General features: G+C 54.0%; 2 protein-coding genes across 7 annotated transcripts in view; one reads left to right on the top strand and one right to left on the bottom strand.

The window, feature by feature from the left end:
* Positions 1-14,209, bottom strand: part of MYO18A (myosin XVIIIA) — a 129,394-nt gene extending 115,185 nt beyond the window's left edge. The window contains exon 1 of one of the 4 annotated variants that reach the window (XM_039508192.1): positions 14,175-14,209. The gene's annotated coding sequence lies outside the window, so the exon portion shown is untranslated. Of the gene's footprint in view, positions 1-10,531; positions 10,645-12,642; positions 12,792-14,094; positions 14,152-14,174 lie in introns of those variants that run through there. The other 3 variants (XM_039508191.1, XM_039508190.1, XM_039508193.1) reach the window with 3 other exon arrangements.
* CRYBA1 (crystallin beta A1) overlaps positions 12,607-25,558 on the top strand; it is a 29,955-nt gene continuing 17,003 nt past the window's right edge. The window contains exon 1 of one of the 3 annotated variants that reach the window (XM_039508216.1): positions 12,607-12,656. The gene's annotated coding sequence lies outside the window, so the exon portion shown is untranslated. Of the gene's footprint in view, positions 12,657-20,966; positions 20,986-21,548; positions 21,568-25,558 lie in introns of those variants that run through there. The other 2 variants (XM_039508219.1, XM_039508218.1) reach the window with 2 other exon arrangements.

Here is a 25,558-nt window from a genome sequence, read left to right as displayed (position 1 = left end):
GCCAGGGAGAGAAAACAGGGTTAACAGAAGGCTCCTGCATACAAGCTTTTCTGCCCTCCCCTCTCGCTCAAAGGTAACGGTACTGGGAGACCCCAGCATGGCGCATCACAGGCAGAATAAGGTGTCTGATTTGGGATCTGGAATTGTCTTTGGAAGAAGCTTTTCCATCCGCCTCTGTCCAAAGACAATTCCAGATCCCAAATCAGCTCAGGTCACATGGGCATGTCTTGAAACAAAATCCCCTTCTTCTGCCCCCAACCCTCTACCTGTCAAGACCTGAACTTCCTGCCCTGCTCCCTCACAAAGGACAGCACCACTAACCTCTAAAGGAGAATTTCCCATGCATCCATCCCCTGCTGTGCCTTAGGCAGGGCAGGCCAGCAGCTGCAGGGGCATGCAGGTCTCGCCAAGTAAAAGGAATTGCTTTTCAGAGTCTGATTTTACTTGCAGGGTTTAAGCCGGCACAGAGATTCCCTCCCTGATACAGGACTGCATGCAGCCCATTCTTGCTTTGCTGCAGCTGTAAGAGTCTCTTGCTCTCTCACTCAAAAAGCCCCTTGTTAAAATAACAGAGGCTTTGTTAGGACAGGGGAAAGCCCTGCCCTAGGCTTCTGTCCTGGGCCTTTCAAAAAGCAGCAGTGCCTCTTTCCCTCTGTCACAAAACCCCTGAGCGCTGAGGCCCCTCCTCTGGCAGTGACCCAGAAGAAAGGGGACCTGGGCTGACAGCAGCAGCTAGCTGTCCCTGCCTGGAGGAAGGGAAGTTTCCTGCAGGGAGCATGGAAAACACAGCCCTTACTAGTCATTTTTATTTTTTATTATTATTATTATAATAAACAGGATCCTGGAAACTCACATCCCTCTGAGACAGTGATAAGTGTCTAAAATTAGCCTCTGCAACACAGAACCCGTGATGCTGCCAGGCGACCTCTAGGAACAGTCGCTCTTTCATTCGGCTGCATCTCCCTGACTTTGGGGGAGGTACCCAGCCTGCTGCAAAGACGTGACAGACACATGAACATCCTGGCTCACTCCTTAGCCAATCAGTCCCAGCTAGAAGCAAAAGCCCCTGCCAGGGCTACTGCTCCAACTGCCTTCTCCAGGGCTGCCCCAGCCACAGCCAAAGAGGAATTGCAAGAATTGCTGCATTACTCATATAGGGAAGGATATTTCTCCTCCCCCTTTATGGGGGTTTTAGTCAGCACCCTGATAATAGCATACATCCAAAATCAGTGGGCCAACAGGTTTGAGCTATTCTATGTGCCCAGAGCCAAAAGGAAGTCCAGACAACACCAGAGGTGCACGCTCTGTGGCGTCACAAAACCCTACCCTGTGATCACACCCTTCGCTGTCAGGTAAGAGACATGGCTCTCTCAAGACAATTCTTTCCTCTTCAATATTGCACACACAGATTCTGGCCAATTACACTCCAAACTCCACTGTGTGATTTGTTTACAAAAACAAGACAAAATCAAACAGCTGTATGGAAAAAAATGGGGCGATATAGACCAACAACTATATTTAAATGTAGCAGGAAGTCACACAGTTAAAGAAATTACCCTTACAACAATGTATCTGATGAGCAAATACTCCAGATTATAAATATCTGCTTTCAGAGCTGTCAGTTCATGTGCTCTGAGAAACAGAAGCCATTTACATAGCACACACACGCCCCATTGTGCTGGGTTCCTGAGCTCCCCCTTCTGGCTGTTCAACAGCTATAAGGTGAATCCTGGCTGCATTGCACTGCACTGACACCAAGGAGAACGCACGCACGAGGCAGGACAAAGAGCGAGATGATCTCAGCCCCATTTCAAGGCACAGCTAACACACAAAACCAAAACCCAGAGCTTGCCAAACAGAAGAGAGGCATCAGGAGGCCCAGGGATGTCAATTAATGCTGGGTCAACACTGGAGAGCACCAGCAGCAGCATTTTGTCCCTCCAGAGTGCCTTCCATGCCTCCTACTAGCTGCTACCATTAATCTGTACTGCCTACCTGTGGGCAGGAACTGTTAGACCCATTTCACAGATGGGAACACTGAGGCACAGAGCAGCGATGGGAATTGCCCAAAGTGGCAAAGCTAGAATGGAAGCCAGGAGTCCCGAATCTCACTCCACCACTAGACCAACACTGCCTTCCTTTTATTTAAGTACTAATTATTTAAGCTTTGAACAGGAGATTGGACTAGATACCTCCCGAGATCTCTTCCAACCCTGACATTCTCTGATTCTTGGAATTCTATGATTCTAAGTACTGAGCACCTTTCCTCTGACTCCTGAAAACAGCAACAGAGTAAGGGCTTGTCCACACGTGGAGTTATTCAGCAATATCTACTGCATTTTAAATTAACACCCTCCCTTCATCCGAATTACCTTTCAAATGTAGACAAGCCCAAGAGCAATTCCAGCCTGCGAGTCTCTTGTTGAGGCACAGCAATGGCACGCTCCTTGCTGGGCAGACAAACGAAGAGCCATGGCCCTGCCTCAAGGACCAACTATCCATGTACCAAGTGCTTTTCCTTTGACCACTCACCCTTTACCAGACCCTTCGGCCTGGCAAGTACAGAGCTCAAGGGTGAGGGGAATCCGGATTCCCAGCTGGCAACGCCAGGACCAGGCAAGGGAAAGAGAAGCAGCTTGTCGATGGTAAGCTCCGGCCCCCAGGCTCTGCCGCCAAGTGCTGCCAGGGCAGGAGCTGGTGAAACATGTCTCCTCCCAGTGCAGGCCAGCCACATGGGCACACGCCCACACAGACAGACACAAGGAGCCCGGGACACCCGCCCATAGCACATGCAGCATGGCAAAGACCTATGAGAACTCTTGTCACACGCTGAGAGGGTTACAAGGCCAAAAACCACAGTTTGGCTTCACCACTGTGTTCACCTGCCCCCAGCATCCTGCTAACTGCCAAAACGTTGGAGCCTTCATCAGCCTCCTCCTGCAGCGCCCGCCCTAGGTCTGTGCAGTGGGGGGATCATTTAAGGTTTATTCTCTGTGCTGGATTTGACACCCGAACAGCAACTCTGCACGTGTACCACACATGACTGCTCCCTCTCCTACTTCTGCCTCCTGGCAAGAGAGCCAGCAAGGCACGCTGGAACCCGTCACCTACGCCAGCCGCACCTCTGCTCTGATGAGGAGAGCGGCTGCAATTTGCTCTTTTTACCATAACTAGGTGCAGCCCTGGAGCACCAAGGGAGCTGCCAGCCCAGCTCTCAGCTGTGCACACAGGGCACATACCACAGTGACGTAAGCAGCAGGGTGATTAGCCAGTCAGCAGAGCTGCAGAATGAGGGCAGATTACACACCAAGAGGCTAGAGCACGAGAAACAACAATCTGGAGGGCGTGAGAATAAGCAGACCTGCCCCCTGCACGCTTTATCGACCCTCCCCCATTGGTCTGCCCCCTTATTACACTCCCTGAGCAGCCAGACGGCTGTGAACCCTCACCCACGTCGCTCACCCTCCGTTCCCATCCCCCAGACCGCAGGGGAGATGCGCCTGCTTGCTCCAGACTGAACCAGGCCCCATGTCAGAGCAAAGCACCCAGCAGTTCCAAAGGGGCCATGAGACCAGCCTCCTTCCTCATCTCCTCAGGCACCTCCTGTCCCCGGGCCAGGCTCGTGCAGCACTGGCACATTGCACCTGGCTCAGGCATACCGGGGGCAGCTCACAAACCCCCGTTCTTATCCCACCCCAAGGGTAAGATGGGCAGAGAGTACAGGAGTCCAAGCAAGGAGCTGCTGGTTACACAATGTGACCCCGAGCACACAGCCCATGGGGGCAAAGCCTCTGGCAAAGAAATGAATGAAAAATGGAAGCGGCAGTGCCCCTGGATGTCAGCAAGGGACCAGCCAGGCCCTGCGTTTACAATAGCGAGGTGGAATCTCCTGTCACTGGCACAGGCTGCTTTGGGAAGGGCTCTCACCCACCCCCGGGGAGCGGTTCTCCTCACACACCCCAGCCAAAGGCACAGCGATCTCCTGGAACCCTCCCGAGGAGCATGACTAAGCCACCTGCCCAGGCCACACACTCAGCCTGGGCAGGAACACACAGGCCAAGGAAGGAGAACTGACACTTGAGATTGTTCACAGCACAGTCTGAAGAGCACGTGTCTTTCCTTTGCTCGTCTGAAGCTGTACCCGGGCCATGCCGGCTCTGTGCTGAACGCGGCAATGTCATTAGTCCGTAGACGTCTGCATTCTTCCAGTGTGTGGAGCACGAGAGGATTCCTCGTCTGAGGTGGTCCCTTGTCTCTCTCACCAACAGAAGTTGGTCCAAAACAAGCTATTCCCTCCCCTACCTGGTCTCTCCATTGGTCCATGGACACCTTTCATTTATCAGTGTTCATAACCTTTAACACAACATTTGGAAACATCCCACACTAAAGCCTCAACCTGCCCTGTAATGCACACTGAGCACCTCTATGTGAGAGCGGAGAAACAGTCACAAAGGTCAGACACCCTCCTGCTTTCTAGGCATGAATCACCACTAAGTAATGGGGTCAAGAGGAAATGCCCCAGGGGCAAGTTATTCCAGAACTATCCACTGTGGGCTTCCAAGACATCAGGTACTGTCCCCTGGGGTAGGCGGATCACTAGTCTGACCCACTGTGGCAATACCCATGTTCCTGTGCTATCACTTTCCATCTTCCGTAACTAACTAATCCACACCAGGTAGGTCTATGCTGCATTAGACACCCATGGCTGGCCCATGCCAGCTGACTCAAGGAAAGGGATTCAGACTAGGGGGTTGTTTAATTGCGGTGTAGCCATTCAGGCTCAGGCTGGAGCTCGGGCTCTAGGACCCAGCGAGGTGGGAGAGTCCCAGAGCTCCAGCTGCAGTCCCACCCGAATGTCTACATTGCAATTAAACAGCCCCTTAGCCCCAGCCCATCAGCGACACAGGCCAGCCACGGGTGTCTATCTGCAGTGTTGACATACCCTGTGGTCTCTGTGTGGCAGGGCAGCATTACCTGCCCCTCCTTTGCAGAGGGAGAAGCTGCGGCACAGGAAAAGGAAGTGACTTGCCCAGGCAGCAGGTCAGTGGCAGAGCTGGGAACAGAACCCAGCAGTTCCTGACTCCAACCCACGTCCCTCTCACCCAGCACCCCAATGTCTTGTGGCCCACGTGCAGCTCGTCTGAAACACAACAGTGGAGAGCTCATGCTCTTTCTCTACGTCCTCCACGTTACCAGACGCCCGCACCACATAGCAGTCACTTGCCTGCTTCGCTTCCATTCCCACAGCCAGCCACGGCCCAGGAAGTCTGTACTGCGCGGTAGGACACTCCCCGCTTTCTCTCCTCACAGCCCCTAAAAGGGGAACCTATCAAGTCCGCCGCCCCCCCCCCCAACTCCTTCCTTCTTGGCTTCGAGTCCTGAATTCTGCAGCAACTGACCTGACCCCTTGACCCTGCCCTGCATTCTTCCCCCTCCTTAGACTGAGCAGACGCCTTTCAAGAGGAGCCCTCGGGCTAAGCAGCCAGGAAGGGAATGGGGGCAGCCGCCAGGCTCAGCACGGCCACAGTAGAACTCAGGCAGGACAGACAGACAGGGATACTGACAGGAGGCACTCAGGGGGTCTCAGCCCAGGTGGGCCCTTCCTTGCACAGGCCGTGAAACTTGGAGGACTTTCAGGCTGCCAATCAGGCAGGAGTGAGGACACTGCTCTGCCCTAGGGGCTCTGGGCGTCCACTCACACAGAGCCACAGGGAGCTAATGAGACTCCCACCCCACTCTTCAGCTACAGCTCGTCTCGGCAGAGCAGGCCCTGCCTGCACAGCACCCAGCGCACTGATGGAGCTATTCTACACACAGAGTGGTGACAGCGCACAGCACAACGGCAGAAACCCACTTGAGCACTGTAGTTACTGCTCCAGTCCAGAAGGGCCCCATCCCCCAGCAGGGCTGGGCGGTTCTCAGCCGACAATATCACCACTATCAGTTTAGCCTGACATGGCAGAGGTGCTGCCCCGCGGCTTTAGAGGGGATGCAGCCAGGAGTGGGGACAGCGAGGCTCACACCGAAGAGAGAGACTAGCCGACGGGTCTGATCACACTGAACAGCCACCACCTACCAGCCCCACATCTCCAAAGCATTTACTGCAGGGGTGACTGCAGTGGCCCCAGATGGAAAAAGGCTCCTGATATCAGCAAGGCTAATGGGAAATCTTCTGGAGGGCTCCAGCACATTTTCTCAGGGACCAGTTCCGCTCCCAGCACTTGCAGTGTCTCAGACTCACACCAGTGGGAAGGAAGGACAGGAGAGGTGACGCCAGGGAAAGCACAGAGGTTTCTTCCACAGAGGGCCAGGTTCCAAGTGAATCAGAGCGATGGAGATCTCAGCTCAAACGACCAGGACGCAATTGCAATGCTAAGACTCTGAGCATCTCAGCCACAGATCTCACACAACTACTATCATTAGCCCCATAATCCTCCTCCGGGAACCATGCCATCCTCAGAGCCTGCCTTTCTATGGGGGAGGGTTGGAGGCTGGCAGTCTCCTGCACAACCAGCAGTCAAAGCCAACACACCTGGATGGACGTGCCACCTGAGACATCAGGGATTTGAGGGGTCTGGCAGGAACACAGAGAGAGTGGACACATGGGCAAGCATGCTGGGCCTCACTCTGCTCCTGAAGTGTGGCCTCTGGTATTTTGAAAGGTTTGAACCCCATTCTTGCTAGGAAGGCACCAGTCAGATCTCGGCACCAGGGTCATTCAGCACTCTGCCGTGGGTCAGGCCTGCTTCCCTGGCACCAGGCAGAGTCACACACGCAGAACAGAAAACGACAAGGAAAGATGGGATCCCAGCCTGGGACCATCGTCACCAGCTCCTATGGACCACAGACAGTGATCAAGATACCACTGCTATCATCACACCGCAGTGTGACTCACTAGGGCAAAAGACCTCCTTCCTAAAGCAACCCTCTCCCTCCCTTCCTCCCCCCCCCCCCCAGCTTAGTCTTTGTATTCCCCCAACAGATGGGGAAGTAAGTGTTACAATTTGCATTGCTAATCAGCCAGCATTGCCAATTCACAGCCCAAGCTACATGTTCCCAACTTAAAGCCCACTCCATTATTCACAGCAGGGCGCCAGGGGCCTGGAGAGCCAGCCAGGCTCGTTAGCAGAGGGATGGGGTACAGCACAGGGCAGGAACATCCCCCGTGCATGGCCTTTCCAATGAGACCCAGCACTTGGGCAGCCTGGCCAAAGGGCAACCCAGGACAATGCAGCCCAATGGTACCCTCCTCTATCATGTGGCGGGGGAGCCCATAGGACTACAAGTCCCACCATGCCATGCTGGGCCCTGCTGAACCTCTGGGAGGAAGAGAAGAGCAACAGTAATTTGTTCCTTTTGATATAAACGGGGTGCAGCCCTCGGGCTTCTGGCAAGCTGCCAACAGGGCCCCTGTTGGAGCCAGGTCTGGGGGACGCCTGTTCTAAGCAAACATCCCTGGCTGTTACAGCCTTTCTGCTAGAAACACCAAAGGCTGTTGGACTGTTAGCCGAGGAGGAAGACACACTCGTTCCAAAGGGAAACTGTGTCACCAGCTGCTTATGAAGTCAGGCTTAAGAACACCCTTCATACGGGTGTAGAGAGAGGACGTGTCATAAATAAACAGATCAGGGTTAAGGTCCCTTTTTACCTGTAAAGGGTTAACATGTAGTACCTGGTGAGATTTTTCTGTGGAGGAAGCTTTTTTTTGTGTGTGTGTTCTTGTGTCTTTCTTTTTGAATCTAAGAGAGGACAGTCATCTCAAGTTCTTCTCTGAGTAGTTTCTACTATTAATAGTGAGTATTAATTAGGAAGGCGAATTAGTCTTATGATTTGATTTCTGTTTTGTGTTTTTGTTGCTTTGCTGATTGTGCTTTTTTTTTTTTTTTGAGGGGATTGGAGAAGAGAGGAGGAGATTGATAAGAGATGAGTGTTGGATAGCTCATAGAGATCTGTATTTTTGTTTGTATTTTTAATTTTTCTTTTCTTTTCTCTTTTCTCTTTTTTTCTTTTTCTCTTTCTTCTCTTCTCTGGTGATTCTAGAAGGGGAGGGAGGAGAAGGAGGGAGGAAGAGTTGATTTTTTTAGTTTTGGGTCAGATCAGTCTCTCAGTTTGAGGGACTAGGAGGGGAGTGAGGTCCTCTTTGAGTTGAGTCATTGATGTGGTCTCATATCTCCACTCTCCAAAGTGGAGAGAGAGAGGAGAGGGGGGGGGAAGTCTGCTTGTTCCTGTGTAGGATGGGGGGTTCCCTGGGTTCCCCAAGGGGGGGGGACAGGCAGACAGACACTGACACCTGACTGACTGGTGACAGTGTGGCAGAGACCTACCTTAGGATTTTTTTTGGGGGGGAATACATGGTCCCCCCCTTTGAACCCAAAAAAAAAGGGGGTGGGGGGGTGAGACCCCATGACATGGTGGCAGAATACATGCGGGTCCCCATCTTTGAACCCACAAGCTCAAAGTGGGGGTGAGACCCTATGACAGGACGGTACCTTGAAAGGCAGGCCTCTCCCAGTGCCCCAGCTGCTGAGCAGAGATCTCCGGCAGAGCCGATTTTCATGGGTCTCATGCGCTCTATACCCCCAGTGCAAAGCCCAGGAGAGAAATGAGCCTTTGCTGCTGAATTGCACGCTCTGAGCTCCAAGTGCATCTCTCTCTCTGACTGACTTGCTCTTGTGTCATATGGTGCTTATCTGGCCCTAGGTATGTTCAGAGCAACTGCATACTTCAGGCATGATCTGGTGGAGTTAGCCAAGGAGAAGAGGGAAGGAGAGGAGATGGCAAGCCAGAGGCCTTGCTGAGGGGGTGAGGGGGGCTATTCAGAAAGGACAAACTCTCCATGGGGCAAGGGACGGAGGGGAAGAACACAGCGACACTTCACACACACAGCATGCTCACGCTCCGGTCTCAAAGCATCTTATCCAAGGTATCAGAGTGCCCATGTTACAGAGAGAGAGACTGAGGTACATGGCAAGGAAACCATTTGCCCAAGCTCCCCGGAATCAGAGCACAGCCTAGGAGCAGACTCCAGAAGTCCTGATCCCAGCCAACTGCAACACAGGATGGGGGGTGTATCTATACAGAGTTAAAATACTCAGCCACTTCTCCCTTGTGCAAGTTGTCGGACTAAAATATGGCAACAGTGTCTGCACAGCCCAGCTTGGCACTACCCAGCTCCTGCCTCACCCTCTGCCCAAGCATCACCTTGCCACTCACCAACTCCACTGCTTGCTCTCCACCCTCAGTCGCCCAATTAACAAACGTTTCTCCGGAGCACTCATTAAACACTCCCAAACCTGGCCGTATCCTAGCCACTCCCTTCCCCATGTTTGTACTCCGGTGTCGTGGAAGGGGCTGCTTTCGCCATTTGTGGCAGGGAACCCATTCTTTGACACATCTCCCCTACAGCCCCGAGTGCCTTTACATCTCGGAATGGACATTTGCTTCTGGCACATACTTAGGGCTGGCTCCCTCCCCCTGGGGGTACCCCAAACAAAAGCGAATTCAGTGCTGCACTGGCAAGCCCAGAGACTGAATCTTCTCTATCCACAGAGCAAGTCCACCAGCAGACTGAACTTCCCTAGGCACCACTGCCTCCGCCCCGCCCCGCCGGGACCACCCACCAGTCCTTGATCTCTCCACCCAGACCACTAATACAGGCGCCAACGACAGTAGCGGGTTTTGTGACGTGGGCACCTGTCTCACTAGGAAATAAAATGAGACCCACCAACTTGTTTCACAAGGACTACAGAACAGCTGTCTGATGGGAATGGCTCCCAGACACAAGCCAGCCTGGCCCCCTGAGGTGAAACTCTCCATATAAACCAACCCCAACCCACCCAGTCCCCCCCCACCTTTGTATTCTGGATAAAATAATGAAAATGACAAACTGCTGCTTAACACTGAAAAATCAAAAAGCCTTTAGCCCTTCCGGGAGAAGCACCTAAACCGAGACTCTCACTAGACCGCTCCTCTCGACCGGAGGACATTCTTGTTCAATGCAATGGTAACAAAAGGACCTTGGAGCACCAATTTGTTGCTAGTCTCTTTCTTTCTGGCTCAGTAACATAATGGTTCAAGCCCTCTGTTCTGGACACTGGTTGCACTGTGTATTTAATTAGATGACCCTATCTGCTCTCATCATACAGAAGTTTTGGCACACAGGAAAACTGTCTTTCAGGCCCTGCCTAGCCTGTCCTGGGAAGTTGTTGTAGCACCTCTTGAGCAAACCATGCTAAGGGCTCATCTATAAGAAACGCAGCACTGGTTTAACAAGAGGTGTGACACTGATTTTGTTAAACCAGTGCAAAAGGCTACATGGAATCTCTCTTAAAACGATATAAACCTGGTTTATATCAATTTAGCAGAAGCAGATTAGAATCAGGTTTTACGCTAAAGGGAAATAAGCCACTATGAAACCAAAACTGAAGTGTCTACACAGGGGGTTGCACAGATTTAACTAAATCGGTTTTAAAATCAATTTAAGTAAATTGGTGCACCTTGTGTGTGGACCCATGCTGACTAGGATTCTTACCTGTATGGTGCTAATGCTGTTTCCATGAGCAGTCCAGACAGAAGGCCCATGTCAGAGGTTATACTGCATATTTAGATGGGACCTTGCGTTACTTGCACCAGTGTAAAGGATGGGTTGAGAGCACTCAGGATCCACCAGCAGTAGGGTTCATTGACTAGTCTGAGAAAATCTGAATTTAGTGTTTCCCTGTAATAAGGAAGATTAATTACAAAGCACTATTTCCCAGTGTCCATAGCAGATCTCAAGGAGTAACTCAGTGTCTGTCTAACCTCATGCATATGCCAAGATGCACTTGGATGAGACAGATTCCTTTCCATCTAATTCCCACACAGAAGGAGCTGCCCTTCTCTGAGGCAGTTTTTGATATATTTTGCAATGGCCACGGCCCTGTGGTGAGCTCACCCTCCAGCAGACAACATGGGGGCAGTGAAGGAAACAGCCCAGCTGATTAATTTGTTCCTTTCGGCTGCTGTTGCTGCAGATAAACACTCCCCAGCTCTGGCTAAGGAGGCTAAAACAAACAAGCACAACTGTCGACAGTCTGAAGTGTCACTCTCCGAACTGGTGACACAGTCTGGAAGGATTTCCATAGTATTTGCACATCAGCACTCCACCCTCCTCTGAGAACCCTATACAAGGCCATAACCCTGTCCGCTACACCCAGGTCTTGTTTGCAATACCTGCTTCAGCACAAACAAGGGCAGTTTTGTAATAAAGGCAGCTACAAACAAAGATTGACTACTAATTACAAAATGTACATTGCAGAGAAATTATTCACCACAGGGTTAGGTTTTGGGTGGGAGAGAAATTGCAAGCAAATATTCAACAGCATTTAACACAGTACAACTTGGAAATGTTGGGGGAAAATGCAGGTTAGAGGTTACAAGGAAGTCGCCCATTCTCCACACCAGTTTCAGTTCTTCTCCCACAAGAAGAACTGTGACTCAGATCCTTCTTGCCAGTTGCCACAATGCAAGGTCTGCACCTAGGATACATTTCTGACACCTTAAGCTTCAGGGGTGAGCAAATGCAGCTCTTTTCTGCAACAGCAAACAGAATCAACGTGGCAAACAAAGGTAAAGCGAGGAGTTGATTATTGTTCAAAGTTCAATGCTTTGTTTGAATTAGACCCTACAAATACAGAAGTTTCTTTTCATATGTTGTTTCCAGCCAGAGAAACATCTGATCTGTACCATACGCTACTGCAGAAGTTAGATTGTACAGATCCATGGCTAGCCATGGCTAAGAAAATTGCCTGTACATTTTTTTTAAAGCACCCCACCAGGCTTGGAGCTCCTCAGCTCCATTTGATAGAGGGAATCTGAGTCCCGTTCCCCCACGCATGCAAGTATTGTTTAAGTTTAGTTCCTTGTTGACCAGCTAATTTACATCTCACATAGTTCAAAACCACAGAGTTTTTGAGCCCCTCAGCAGATGTTTGCTACTCTATATGTTCCTCCCTAAGCAAGTCAATTTCCAGCAGGGGTAGGCAACCTATCGCACGTGTGCCGAAGGCAGCACGCAAACTGATTTTCAGTGGCACTCACACTGCCCGGGTCCTGGCCACCGGTCCGGGGGGGCTCTGCATTTTAATTTAATTTTAAATGAAGCTTCGTAAACATTTTAAAAACCTTATTTACTTTACATACAATAGTTTAGTTCTATATTATAGACTTATAGAAAGAGACCTTCTAAAAACATTAAAATGTATTACCGGCACGCGGAACCTTAAATCAGAGTGAATAACTGAAGACTCGGCACAGCTCTTCTGAAAGGTGCTGACCCCTGATTTACAGTAACCCCCTGGGCAGGAGGCAGGCAGCTCAAACCTCAGCCATCCCCAATGAGACTCTTGGCTGCTCTCTAGCTATTAGGCCAAAAGTCACAACCCAGCAGCACAAGGGCTCCAGGCAACTGAACAAGTTTGCCCTTATCCCCACCAGCCTTACCCAGCCTAGGCAAGCCCACTCCAGTTCTCACTGGCTACAGCACTGCAGCAGAGAGACCAGCACTACAAATCAGTGCCATGCGACCAGCCCTGGGGAGGAACGAAGGAAGCCCTACACTGGTGTGAAATTGCTCATTACGCACCAGGAGGAGGATTTCCCTACCTTGGAAACGTGAGGTAAACAGCAGGCAAAGGACTAGCAGTAACCGCAGCACAGGGAACCTGGAATAGGTTTGCGTTTCCAGTCCCCAGCTATCAAGTATTCCCCAGGATTAGCCCAATTAGCCCCCTCCACATCTTGCTGCAATGTAGCAAAGCAACTCAGCCGCCTGAGAAGCAAAGCAGCAGCTCCTTCCTTCCCCACCCCCCACATTGTTTTGTCCACAGAGAGAGAAAGGGGGACCAGGTGCCAGACAGCTGCTGTTCTTCCGAGCAGGCGGGGAAGGCAGGCTGTCTCTCCAGCAGCCAGAGAGTTAATGGCACGCTGAGATAATGGGTTCCCATGCAAAGCCTTGTGGGCTGCCACCCAGCACACACCGCCTGACCCAGTGCTGAGTTTGTCATGAAAGAGGGGCTGGGGCTCAAGCAATATTTTTACAATCATAAGTAACGCAGCAGGCCCGGAGGCGCCCGGGGCTAGGAACCGCCAGGGCCCAGAGGCGCCCGGGGCTAGGAACCGCCGGGGCTAGGAACCGCCGGGGCCCGGAGGCGCCCGGGGCTAGGAATCGCCAGGGCCCGGAGGCGCCCGGGGCTCAGCTGTGGTACAAATTAAGCCCTGCCCAGAGCCCCACGGAGACCACAGGACCTGCCCTGCTCTGAGGGCACAGCAACGGTGACCCCTCCTCCCTCACCACCTTGCTGCCAGCCCCCAGCCCGCCAATGACCCACATGTGCCATGCACAGCCCCCCAGCACCCATCCTGCCAGGGCCCCTGCACACAGGGTCAGGGCACAGCCTCCACCCCCACCCACAAACGAGGGGGGGGCACAGCTGGCCAGGTACTGGCACCACCATGAACCACAAAACCAGAGCAGGTGACACACCCCTACATTCCCCACACGGGGGGGAGGGGGCACACACCTCTACATCCCCCACATGGGGGACACACACACAGGGTCACACACACCCCAAAATCCCCACCACACAGGGACACACACACACATGGGGTCACACACACACCCCTACATCCCCCACACGGGGGGGAGGGGGCACACACCTCTACATCCCCCACATGGGGGACACACACACAGGGTCACACACACACACAGGGGGTCACACACACCCCAAAATCCCCACCACACAGGGACACACACACACGGGGTCACACACACACCCCTACATCCCCCCCACACACACCCCTACATCCCCCACACACACACGGGGGGGCACACACACACACACACACGAGGGGGCACGCACCCCTACATGCCCCACACACCCATGGGGGGACACCCCCACCCACACACACGCGGGGGGGGCACCCCCACCAGAGACACACGGCGGGCGAGTGACACTGACACACACACACCGGGGACAGCGACCCGCCCCCGCCCGGCGCGGCGCTCCCCGCCCTCCATGTCGGCTGGGCCCGGGCACGGGCCGCCTCTCCCGGTACCTGGCGCCGCGTCCGCCCGGCCTCCCCGCCCGGCTCCGCCGCCGCCCGCAGCCCGGCCGCGCCCGCCCGCCCGCACTCACCGGCCGCCGGAGCTCGCGGCGCGCGGCCGAGACGGGCGGGCCCGGGCCCGGGGCGGGCAGGAGCGGGCCCAGCCCGGATCGGCCCCGGAGCCGGCACGCGGCGGGGAGCGGCCCGGCCCGGCCCGGCCCAGCGCCAGCCCTGCACACCCAGCCCCCCCAGCCGTGCACACCCAGCCCCACACCACCACCGTGCACACCCACCGCCCTGCACACCCAGCTCCCCTGCCGTGCACACCCACCGCCCTGCACACCCCGCCCCCTTGCCGTGCACACCCACCGCCCTGCACACCCAGCCCCCTGCCATGCACACCCACCGCCCTGCACACCCAGCCCCTGCCGTGCACACCCACCGCCCTGCACACCCAGCCCCTGCTGTGCACACCCCCCGCCCTGCACACCCAGCCCCCCAGCCGTGCACAACCACCCCCCAGCCCACCCAGCCCCTGCCGTGCACACCCACAGCCCTGCACACCCAGCCCCTGCCGTGCACACCCACCGCCCTGCACACCCAGCCCCCTGCCATGCACACCCAGCCCCCACCACCACCGTGAACACCCACAGCCCTGCACACCCAGCCCCCCTGCCGGGCACACCCAGCCCCCACCACCACCGTGCACACCCACAGCCCTGCGCACCCCGCCCCACACCCACCGCCCGGCACACCCACCGCCCTGCACACCCCGCCCCTGCCGCACACCCACCGCCCTGCACACCCAGCCCCCCCTGCCGTGCACACCCACCGCCGTGCACACCCAGCCCCCACCACCCCCGTGACCACCCACCGCCCTGCACACCCCGCCCCCCTGCCGTGCACACCCACCGCCCTGCACACCCAGCCCCCACCACCACCGTGCACACCCACCGCCCTGCACACCCAGCCCCCACCCCCACCGTGCACACCCACCGCCCCTGCACACCCAGCCCCTGCCGCACACACCACCGCCCTGCACACCCAGCCCCTGCCATGCACACCCACCGCCCTGCACACCCAGCCCCTGCCATGCACACCCACCGCCCTGCACACCCAGCCCCTGCCGTGCACACCCACAGCCCTGCACACCCAGCCCCCTTCCGTGCACACCCACCGCCCAGCAAACCCCTCCCCCCCTGCCATGCACACCCAGCCCCCACCACCACCGTGAACACCCACCGCCCTGCACACCCAGCCCCTGCCGTGCACACCCAGCCCCACCACCACCGTGCACACCCACCGCCCTGCACACCCAGCCCCGCACACCCACCGCCCTGCACACCCAGCCCCTTCCGTGCACACCCACCGCCCTGCACACCCAGCCCCCCTGCCGTGCACACCCACCGCCCTGCACACCCACCGCCCTGCCCACACCCACCGCCGTGCACACCCACCCCCCACCACCACCGTGCACACCCACCGCCCTGCACACCCAGCCCCCCCTGCCGTGCACACCCAGCCCCTCCGCCACCCTGCACACCCACCGCCGTGCACACCCAGCCCCCACCACCACCGTGCACACCCACAGCCCTGCGCACCCCGCCCCCCTGCCATGTACACCCACCGCCCTGCACACCCAGCCCCCCCTGCCGTGCACACCCACCGCCCTGCACACCCACCGCCCTGCACACCCACCACCCTGCACACCCAGCCCCCCGGCCGTGCACACCCACCGCCCTGCACACCCAGCCCCCCTGCCATGCACACCCAGCCCCTCCGCCACCCTGCACACCCACAGCCCTGCACACCCAGCCTCCCCGCCACCATGCACACCCACAGCCTTGCACACCTGCTGTGCACATCCAGCCCCCCCACAGCCGTGTACACTCACAGCCCTGCACACCCAGCCCCCACACAACCATGCACATTCATCACCCCACAGCCCTGCACCCACAGCCCCGCACCGCCCAGTCATGCATACCCACAGCCATGCAGACCCAGCCCCCACAGACCACCCTGCACTCCCCACAGTCTTGCACACCCACACCCAGCCCTGCATCCCCACAGCCTTGCACACTTATCCCCCATAGCCATGCACACTCTGCCTTACACACACCCACACCACTTGCACATTCTGCCTTGCCATTCACTTGCACACACCGGCCAGCATTACAGACACACACACACAAGACACCAGCCAGTCTTACACGCTCATGCACACAGAGGCACCAACTAGCCTTAGACATCACACACTCACACTAGCCTGCCTCACACACACAGGCCATCCTTACCACACTCACACCAGCCTTACACACACACAGTGGTCTTGCAAACTCACTCTCCAGCTATCCTTACACGCACTCTCACATACAGTGGAAAGCTACACAGACACACACACCATATAGTATCACACAGCCCCGTACTGGCCAACATGACACACAGAGACATGGACATTCACACTGGCTCTCATAACTTGCTGCCGGTACAAACACATACCTGCACATGTGCACACAAACGGAAGGCGAGAAGGGGACCAGGCAGATCGTCCTTGGGATTCGGGGCCTGCCACAGAGCCCATGAGATCAGGGTACACTCTCCAGCTGTCCCACAGCCTTGACACGGGGCAACTCACTTCATTTCTCTGGCTTTCTGAGGATAACAGCATTTCCCTGCCTCCTGGGGGCTCATGAAAATAATTCCCCTAATGTGCTCAGATACGACAGGGATGGGCCACACAGAAACCCCAGCGCAGGACAGGTAAGGTAACAAATACAATCATTTGTAGTTTCAGTTAGATACAGTGTTTATTTGTTATGTACTGTCATAAAGAGCTGCTGTGGTCTTCCCCAGAGGTGGCTGCAGTGCAGAGCTGGGGCCACTGAGCTCTGTAAAGCACACCCAGGTCCATCTGGCTAGAATTGCACAGCATAGCAAAACCAGTCTGATCTTAGAACAAAGGAAACAAGCCGAGGTGCCTGTGATGGAGACGGAGCATCTCTGGAGTGATGTACAGACACTGGATGTTGGGATGGTCCTGGTGTGAATATGTTGGGTTGGGCTCCTAGAGGGCTGTAAGGAAAAGCCAGCAGGAAGTGAAAGACTAGCTCAAGATAAGGCAGCCACCTCTCAGCAAGCACCTGAGAATTGTTAAGGGACAATGGTAGAGCCACTGGCTCTGAGGGCTCTGACTCCATCTCCTGCTGAGCCCGGGGATCTCCATAAGGGCCGCAGCCCAGGAACACAGACAAGGACTCTAGCAGCTCAAAAACGACAACTCGCAAGAGTGGGAGAGTTGTTTGGGGGGAGTCTGGCTGAGACACAAGCTACTGTTGGGGGTGTCTGAGGACACCCCTGCCTGGGTTACTGTCGGAGGTGGCATCCGAAGAAGTGAGCTGTAACTCACGAAAGCTCATGCTTAAATAAATTTGTTAGTCTTTAAGGTGCCACAAGTACTCCTGGTTTTTTTTTGTCGGAGGTGGGAAGCCTTTAGGTAAGACCAACATGGTGTAGACAGCAACAAAGAGTCTTGTGGCACCTTATAGACTGTCACGGAGTCCCCGGGCGATGCTCTGGAGCTGCTCCCCACAAAGCCAGGCAGGACTCTGGTGAAGTCTCCTCTCTGTGAGCAGACTCTTCAGGGCAAGAAGCTCACATGGCTTCACCTCCTGGGTCTGACCTTGGAGCATTCAGCATCCCCATCTCCCCGTGCGCTTCCCACAGCAAGTCCGCCCAGGCGGGGTCCTGGGGAAGCCACAGGGTCCTGCACCCCCACTTCGCAGTCAGACGTGACTCTCAGCCAGCCAGTAACACAGAGGTTTATTAGATGACAGGAACAGGGTCTAAAACAGAGCTTGTAGGTACAGAGAACAGGACCCCTCAGCCGGGTCCATTCTGGGGCCCAGTGAGCCAGACAACCCCGTCTGCCCTCACTCCTCGTCCCCAGCCAGCCCCAAACTGAAAAACCCCTCCAGCCCCTCCTCTCTGGCCTTTGTCTCTTTCCCGGGCCAGGTGGTCATTTGATCTCTTTGTTCTCCCACACCTTTAGCATCCCCTTGCACGGGGGAAGGGCCTGGCCATTAGTTGCCAGGAGACAGAGGGTCGGCCAGAAACTGAGGCACCCACACAGTATTCAGAGGGAACATTAAGAACAGTCCCACTTCGTCATATCGACTAACAGACGTATTGGAGCATAAGCTTTCATGGGTGAATATGTCTGACAAAGTGGGGATTCACCCACGAAAGCTCATGCTCCAATATGTCTGTTAGTCTATAAGGTGCCACAGGACTCTTTGCTGCTTTTACAGATCCAGACTAACACGGCTACACCTCTGATAGTATAGACAGTTTGTTTTTTCAAATCTTTTTATGATCTGTTCCTTTGGTTGAAATAAGCAGCCCTTTGGCTATGAAGGCTATTGTGTCGCAGTCAGGGTGGATTTGATTTATATCATGATTTAAATCACTAGTCAGGAAGACTCCATTTAATCATGCATTTTTACATAAAAGTGCATTCTTGTTGGTTGTTATAATCTGAATACATTCTTCACAACTCAGAGATAGACATAGGTTTCATTTTTTGAAGGTACACACTATACATTTTTTAAGTGATTTATTTTGAAAATTTTTCAGATTAGTTTTACAGCTGTATCAGAAAATGAATGATTGATTGGTTATTTAATTTACCGAAGGTAATTGAAGCAGATATTTTTGAAGTCATTGGGAGGTGAACTATCTCCAATTCAACAGGTTCATCATTAATATTTGGAGGATTTTCTTGCCATGCCGTATTAGGAAGAGAACATCACCAGACAGACATTTAAACTGTTTTATTTAACTAAAACAACAATGTTATGTATTCTGGATTTTTATCTTCAACAGCAAACAAAATATTTTAACAAAACAATCATATGAAATTTTGAATATAGTTAAATGTTCAAGCTTTTTAAAATCAGGCTTGTTCTTAACTAAAATAGTTAAATGAAATATTTAAAAACAAAAATTAAATTGACTATGTCAGCCAGGTCAACATGAGAAACTTAAAATATTGGCTTCTGTAGCTAACTCAGGCGTCTTCACCTTCATTTTCCTGTTTGTTCATAATCTGGAAAAGAAAAACAAGCTTTCCTGCTTTTTCAGGTCCCAAATGATTTCTCAATATGGACTGAACTAGTCCAAAGGAAGAAAATATTCTTTCTACACCGGCAGAAGAAGCTACTGCTGTTAAAAGTGAGATTATCACTTCAACAGTCTCTGAATCCAAGTACTTAAGTGACTTCCAGCAGTTCTGTAAAACATCATCAGCAAACATATATTTCTTGAATGGTTCTTATTCCCAAACTGGGTCTCTCTTACGGCCTGCTGCCATTATGGGTTTTCCCTTCTAGTGAGAGGATGGTATGGCAGATCTCAAATCAATGAAGGCTACACTCAGAAAGACCTCAAGACTTCTGGAATGTGCTACTCAAACCGTTTCACTTTTGTTTCTGCTGCCTGTCCCTCTCTTCTCACATTTATCTCCAGACTTCTTCTCCTTGTCCACATCTATTCCGCCCCCAACAATCTTCTATTTATTGGACTTTTTGAAACTTTGCACTTTTAGAGAGAGATAAGGGATTGACTCTGTGTACACACATTGCAGAGGGACAATAGGGTTGAGGTCTGTTATTTCTCACCTCTATATATTATTTATTTAAAAACATTTTTGCTGTTAACAAGCATGTTATCTCTGGAGACACAAATCCACAGTTTGAGAACTGCAAAACCTGGCATCTCTAATGGTATCGTGTAGACTGAGCACCGAGTCCCATTGGGTAGATAGAAAGATTAACCTAAATAATCTATACAGAAGCACCCGGAACCCCATAAAATTAGGTCCCTAATCCATGAACTAGCGGAACTCATTTACAAAACTTTTCTTAAACATGACATGAATATATTGGCTTATATTATAGAATTAGAATTTATAATCCCTAGTCCATGATGAGAGATCTTTGAGCTATAATGTATCTTCATTAAAACTATCTTTAGATAGGTTTTTTCCTCTAAAAGCATTTTATAAAAAACATCCAATTTAAATTAAAAAAAATTCCAATTTTTTTTTAAATCATTGATTTTTATCCACCCTGGTTGTGGTACTCCACTGGGCACAGACTCCTAAAGGGAAGAACCAGAACTCAGCCGGGCCTCCAGGTAAGCCTGGTGGATGCCAGCACCTAGTCTGGGAGTGGGAGAATTGTGGAATCCGACCCCAGGATAGGTAAAGACACATGGCCTGATACTTGGGCAATGGAGCAGGTAGCCCTGCAGCCGGGACATCTCCCATGTAGGTGAAGCAGCTTATCGGGTGCAGCCAGCGCACCTTCAGGGACTGATACAGCCCTGCCATGGTCAGAAATACCCTGGAGAAGTGGGGCAATGCAAACTGGAAATAGTTGCAGAAACCTAAGGGCCAGAACTGGGCTTTCCAAAGGAGCATAAGGGAGGTAGAGGCCCAGGTCCCAGTGCAGTGTAGCTAGCGGGGTTCAGTGGAAGCAGCTGCTTCCCCTCAGGGCGGCAGGAGCGGAAGTGGCGCCTGCCGGCCGGCGCTACCAGCAGCACAGACGGAGGAGCCGTGGGGCGGCAGCAGCAGGCTGGCACGGAAGTGGCGCCTGCCGGACAGCTCTGGCAACAGCACAGCCAGAGGAGCCATGCAGGGGCAGCAGATGCAGCCGGAGGAGCGAGGGGGCCGGCTCCTCGGCTCAGGGCTCGGCGGCCAAGCTCTCCCCGCCCCTTGCTAATGCGGCGGGCGGGGGGAGGCGAAAGGGCCCCTGTGCCTTTAAGGCCGCCTGGCTGGCGAGCCCTGCGTGGAGCGCGCCGAGCGCTGGGAGCAGGCCGGGGACAGGCGGCGGCGCAGGAGGGAAGGTGAGCGGTGGGGGGGGGTGGTCCGGTCGGGGGGCGTGGCCAGAGGAGGAGCCAAGGGAGGGCGCCTTTTTAATGTTTGCTCCCCCTACGCTGAAAACCTGGCTACGCCCCTGTCCCAGTGCCTCCCGCGAGATTTAAAATCCCTGCTACCCGAAGCAGCACAGACCTGTGCTCCTGGCAGCAAGCCTGTTCTGCAAAGCCAGTCAAAGTAGCTGGAGAACTCCGGGAACTGAATTTAGGGGCAGAGTTTTAAATGGGACTCTGGGCTTTATCAGTGAGTGAATAAGACTGTTAACTGCACGCCTCTGAGACAGGAGCATCTAGCTCAAGGCGGCCCGAGGGATTTGGCCACCTAACGTGTGGTTAAAGCAGTCATTTAAATGGCCCTTGTGGTGTGGGTAGCAATTAGTTCTGTAGCGTAGCTGTTACCCAAGTCTGTTGTATGCGTGTATTTCTATTGTGTGTTTGCAATGGCCATTTGAAGAGAGTTCTCTCCTGAGGCAGCATCAAGGAGGCCTGCAAGATGGAGCCCATCAGCGGGAGGAGAAGGGGCTCTGGTCTGCAGTTCTAGCCTCCTGCCTGGTGAGTTTTTGCATCACCTATTCCCGATTCTTGGATGCTGCTTTGCCCTCAGGCCAGACATTAGGTCCTTGACCGAGGTCACACTTCCTCTGCAATTGCTCACTGGCCGCCAGACTTTGCAGAAGCTCAAGGACACGGACTCCCTCCAGCTCCACCCTTTTGTCTGTGGCAATCTGGTGGAGCATGGACGGGGAGGAGACCGAGGCAGTCGGAAAGGTGCAGAACCACAGGCAGTGCAACCATGAAACTGCCACAGCTAACGTTGCAGGTAAATTGGGACCATCGGCACCATCACCAGCAACTCCCACCAAGTTGACCAGAAGGCTTCGGAAAATGAGAAGTGTCATCAGCCATTTCTTCCCACTGGCAGGGGCGTGGTGCTGGGCTGCCGTAAACAGCTGACCCAGAGCTGACCGGTGCCCGTGTGGGAGCCGGTGGGGAACAAGTGAAGATACATAAAACCGACAAGTTCACAAAGCCAGTTAGCAACTCATTCATATCCCTGGTGCACCCTCCGTCCCTGAGGTACCCATGAGCTGATGCTGTAGAACACAGGACCTTGAGGATTCTGCCGGGATCCATCTAACAGGAGGTGAAATGGGCGCTGTGATGGTAGCATTATCACAAACGTCTTCCAATTGCAATGGCAGTTAATCCGTTGTTACACACATTTCACAATCGCTGTGGCCCCTGGACATTTGGACCCAGATCCCGTGCTGATGAGCTAATTACAAATATTCCGACCGTTAAGATCTGTTTGTCTGTCCTTTCTTTGCTCTTCACCCAGTTCTTATACAGCCCTGTGAAGTGACCCGAGTCTCCAATTCTGCCCAGTTCCGTCCAGGAAGAAATAATTTACCACCAACCTGGTTGGGGCCAAAGCAAAGAAACACACTTTGCTTAGCGCATCTAGATGTGAAGAATCAATACACTTTGATCGGACAAAGCCCAAGGCAGGAACGCTGGGAAACTGATTGTGGAGCGACATGCAGGTGCAGGAGGGAGTTTACGTGGAGGTGGATTCCTGCAGTTCAGATGCTCAGAAAGAATCACGCGGGGTACCAGTGATTTAGAGACAAAGGCTGCAGCGCTAATTCAGGCAAAATCCCTGTTGTACTCAAGCAGTTATGATAGCGATTGGGTCCTGGCTGAGCCTTACATGAACAGACAGTTCAGTCCCTGAGGCCCATCCCCGTAATGTCTGTGCATGTCCATTTATGCCATGCAGTTAATGCCGACTCCTTGAGCAGGACCAGTAGGGATGTAATTGACTCTAGCTTCACATGCAGCCTGTGCTCAATGAGGAGTTGAAAGCGGCCATGGATTTTAGTCTGTATTTTATCTGCTGCCAAGCACACTAAAGCAGCTTTGGGTGGCTCATGCATGAAAAAACACCCATTCAGTATTCCAGGACTGGCTGAGGCGGCACAGTGAGGTGAAAGGGTGACCCTTAGAAGCCATGCTGAGACAGCCGGAGAGGGACCCCCTTTCAGAGCAGGGGCGGGGCTGGAGTGCCCTGCTGAGAAGGGTCTCTTCTCTGGAGTGGGGTGTGAAATAAAGCTGAAAGGTGCAGCTTACCTAAGGCCCTTTTGTACTGCTCTGCTGGCCGGGAGGTGAGGCTGCCTCTGCTGGGCCTGCTTGGGGAACAGGCCGAGCAGGTCACTAAATGGCCTCAAACTTTCATTGTCAGTGGTTGGCAGAGGAGAAAAAGGGCTAGTTTTTGCAGACACAAAAGTACAATGGGGATCAGCCCTTCTGTTCAGCTAGGCAGCCGCTAGAATCCACCAGAACAGCAAACTCCCCGGCCCAGTGCCGGCAGCGCAGAACGCTCTCTGATGGGAGGAGGGGCACTGGCCAGACTGACAGCGTGCCGGACAGGCCGTCACTGCTAATAGCACTAGGGTGACCCAATATTAGGGGCTTTGTTTTATATACGCAACTAGACCCCCTCCACCCCCAAAAAAAGTGTCCCGATTTCTCACACTTGCTAGCTGGTCCCCCTAGAGAGCACCAGTGACTGGCAGCGCTCTCCTGTGCCAGTAAAGTGGGAAGGAGGCACCACCCCAGCTGTGCTAAATGGACATCACGCATGGGCATCGAAGGATCTCAAAGCTCATTGACCTAGATGGACACAGGCGTGAGGAGCCAGTGCCATTCCTGACATCGAAGGAGTAACAGCTGTGGGAATGTGGTGATATCCTACCTGCTCTTCAGGCAGCTGTGAAAGGAATAACCTCTGCCTAACGAACACCCCAGGCTGATCCAAACCCAGGGCCCGGTTGAGAAACTGGAAGCCAACTCAAGGAGGCAGGAGCCCCTGCAGAGAACAAGACTGGGATTGCTTTGGGGTTATTGGCTTTCAGGTTTTGGAGGAAACAGTAATTCCACTCCCCTGCGCGTGTGTCTGTCTGTGACCGGCGAGGGCCCAGCTCTCAGAGAATGGCTGTTGCCACTTGTGGTTGCATCTGAATTTCAGTTTGCAGGGAAGTGTGGAACTGACCTGATGCAGTGTAAACTGACAGGGGACTTTGCTCCTGCACAGCATTACCAGCTGGGGTGGGAATGAAAAATACACACCAGCCATCATCTTCCCGCTGCGGCCCCTGCCACACCAGTGCCTAGAGCACTCTCCAGGCTCCTGTCACCTCCTGTTCCATTGCGTGTGCTCTAACCAGCACGGAAGCTGAGGCTGCTCCAGCCGCTTCCCCCACGAGCTTGCCCAACCTCGCTCTGTTGCGCTCAGAGTACGCAGCGCTGAATGGGAGGCATAGCCCTCGGTCTTGCATTTCTCACCTGGGCATTTCTGCAGCACGCACCACCACTGCAGAATGAAAGTGCCCTCGGGGGCAGTTACCTCGAACGACAGGAGGCTGCTGCTCTCGAGTGGCTTCGTGCCTTGTGTCGTGCACCCCTGAATTTGCAGTAGCATAATGAGGCACTGGGTGCACACCCATCCAGCGTAGGTGCTCAGAAGGGACATGCATGCCCTGGGAATACTCTCTGTCCAGCCCGAGGTCTCGTTAGAAATCCCCCCCTGGACACAGCTGCAGAGAGCAACGGGCCCTGTTTCAATGCTCTCAGCCTCTGAATGCTGGGGAGAGTGGGGGGACCAAGGAACACCCTGGGCTGCTCCACCAGATGGGCTGTGGCCGACAGGCCCAGCACTGAATAGGCAGATTAGACACAGGCCTTGCAGTGGGGGAGGGGACTGTGACACAGCTGCCTGCCTTTGTCAGCACTGCATGTTGTGCTTTCCTTTTGTCTTGGGCACGTGGGGCTGAGACGTCCAGGAGCTACCTGTCCAGCTGGAGGTGCAGCTCCTCCAGGGCTGGGGCTGGCCAGGAGAGCAGGGTGCCTGGGTGCTTTCCAGTGAAGGAACAGCAGCTGGTTATGCTGCTGCAGGTTTTCCCCTTGCCTGAATGGGAAGGGCACATGCCTTGGGGCTGCACTCAGATTTCTCCGTCCATGGGTATCGGACGGGGGAAGCAGCCCTGCATGCCAACTGATGGGTAACCCAAGCTTGCTCCGAGTCTCCGGTCAGCCTAGCAGTGGGTTCCCGTTTGTTTGTGGCAGATCGCACCGGGCAGGCTGCTGTTTGACTGAAATCAGTGGCAGTTTCCCAGCTGAGCAGTAGCCGTGGCCCTTGGGTAAGGAATGGGGGTGGCCGTGCACTGTTGCAGCTCCTGTGTTTTAGTTCTCTGTGCTGGCTTCCCATAGCATGCCGCGTCTCAGGCCTGATCTTCGAGGCGCTCAGTGGCCGGGGCTCAGCGTATCTGGAGGGGCCTTTGGCTCCGGGCTGGGGACCGAGGTCCATAACTCCACCCCTCGGGTCCGTGGAACTTTGCACCACCAGAGCAGAGCCCAGCTGGGCAGCAAACAGAGCATCCCACAGGCCAGTCCCAGACCACGGAACAAACCCCCAGGAACTCAGGCCCATCCCAGACTCCCCAGGAGCCCTGCTCCCACCCGTCTCTGACCCAAATCCGGAGCA

The sequence above is a fragment of the Mauremys reevesii genome, linkage group 20 (assembly GCF_016161935.1).
Source record: "Mauremys reevesii isolate NIE-2019 linkage group 20, ASM1616193v1, whole genome shotgun sequence".
Lineage (NCBI taxonomy): Eukaryota > Metazoa > Chordata > Testudines > Geoemydidae > Mauremys > Mauremys reevesii.
Note: the sequence above shows the minus strand (reverse complement) of the source record. Positions and strands in the feature narration are given on the sequence as shown.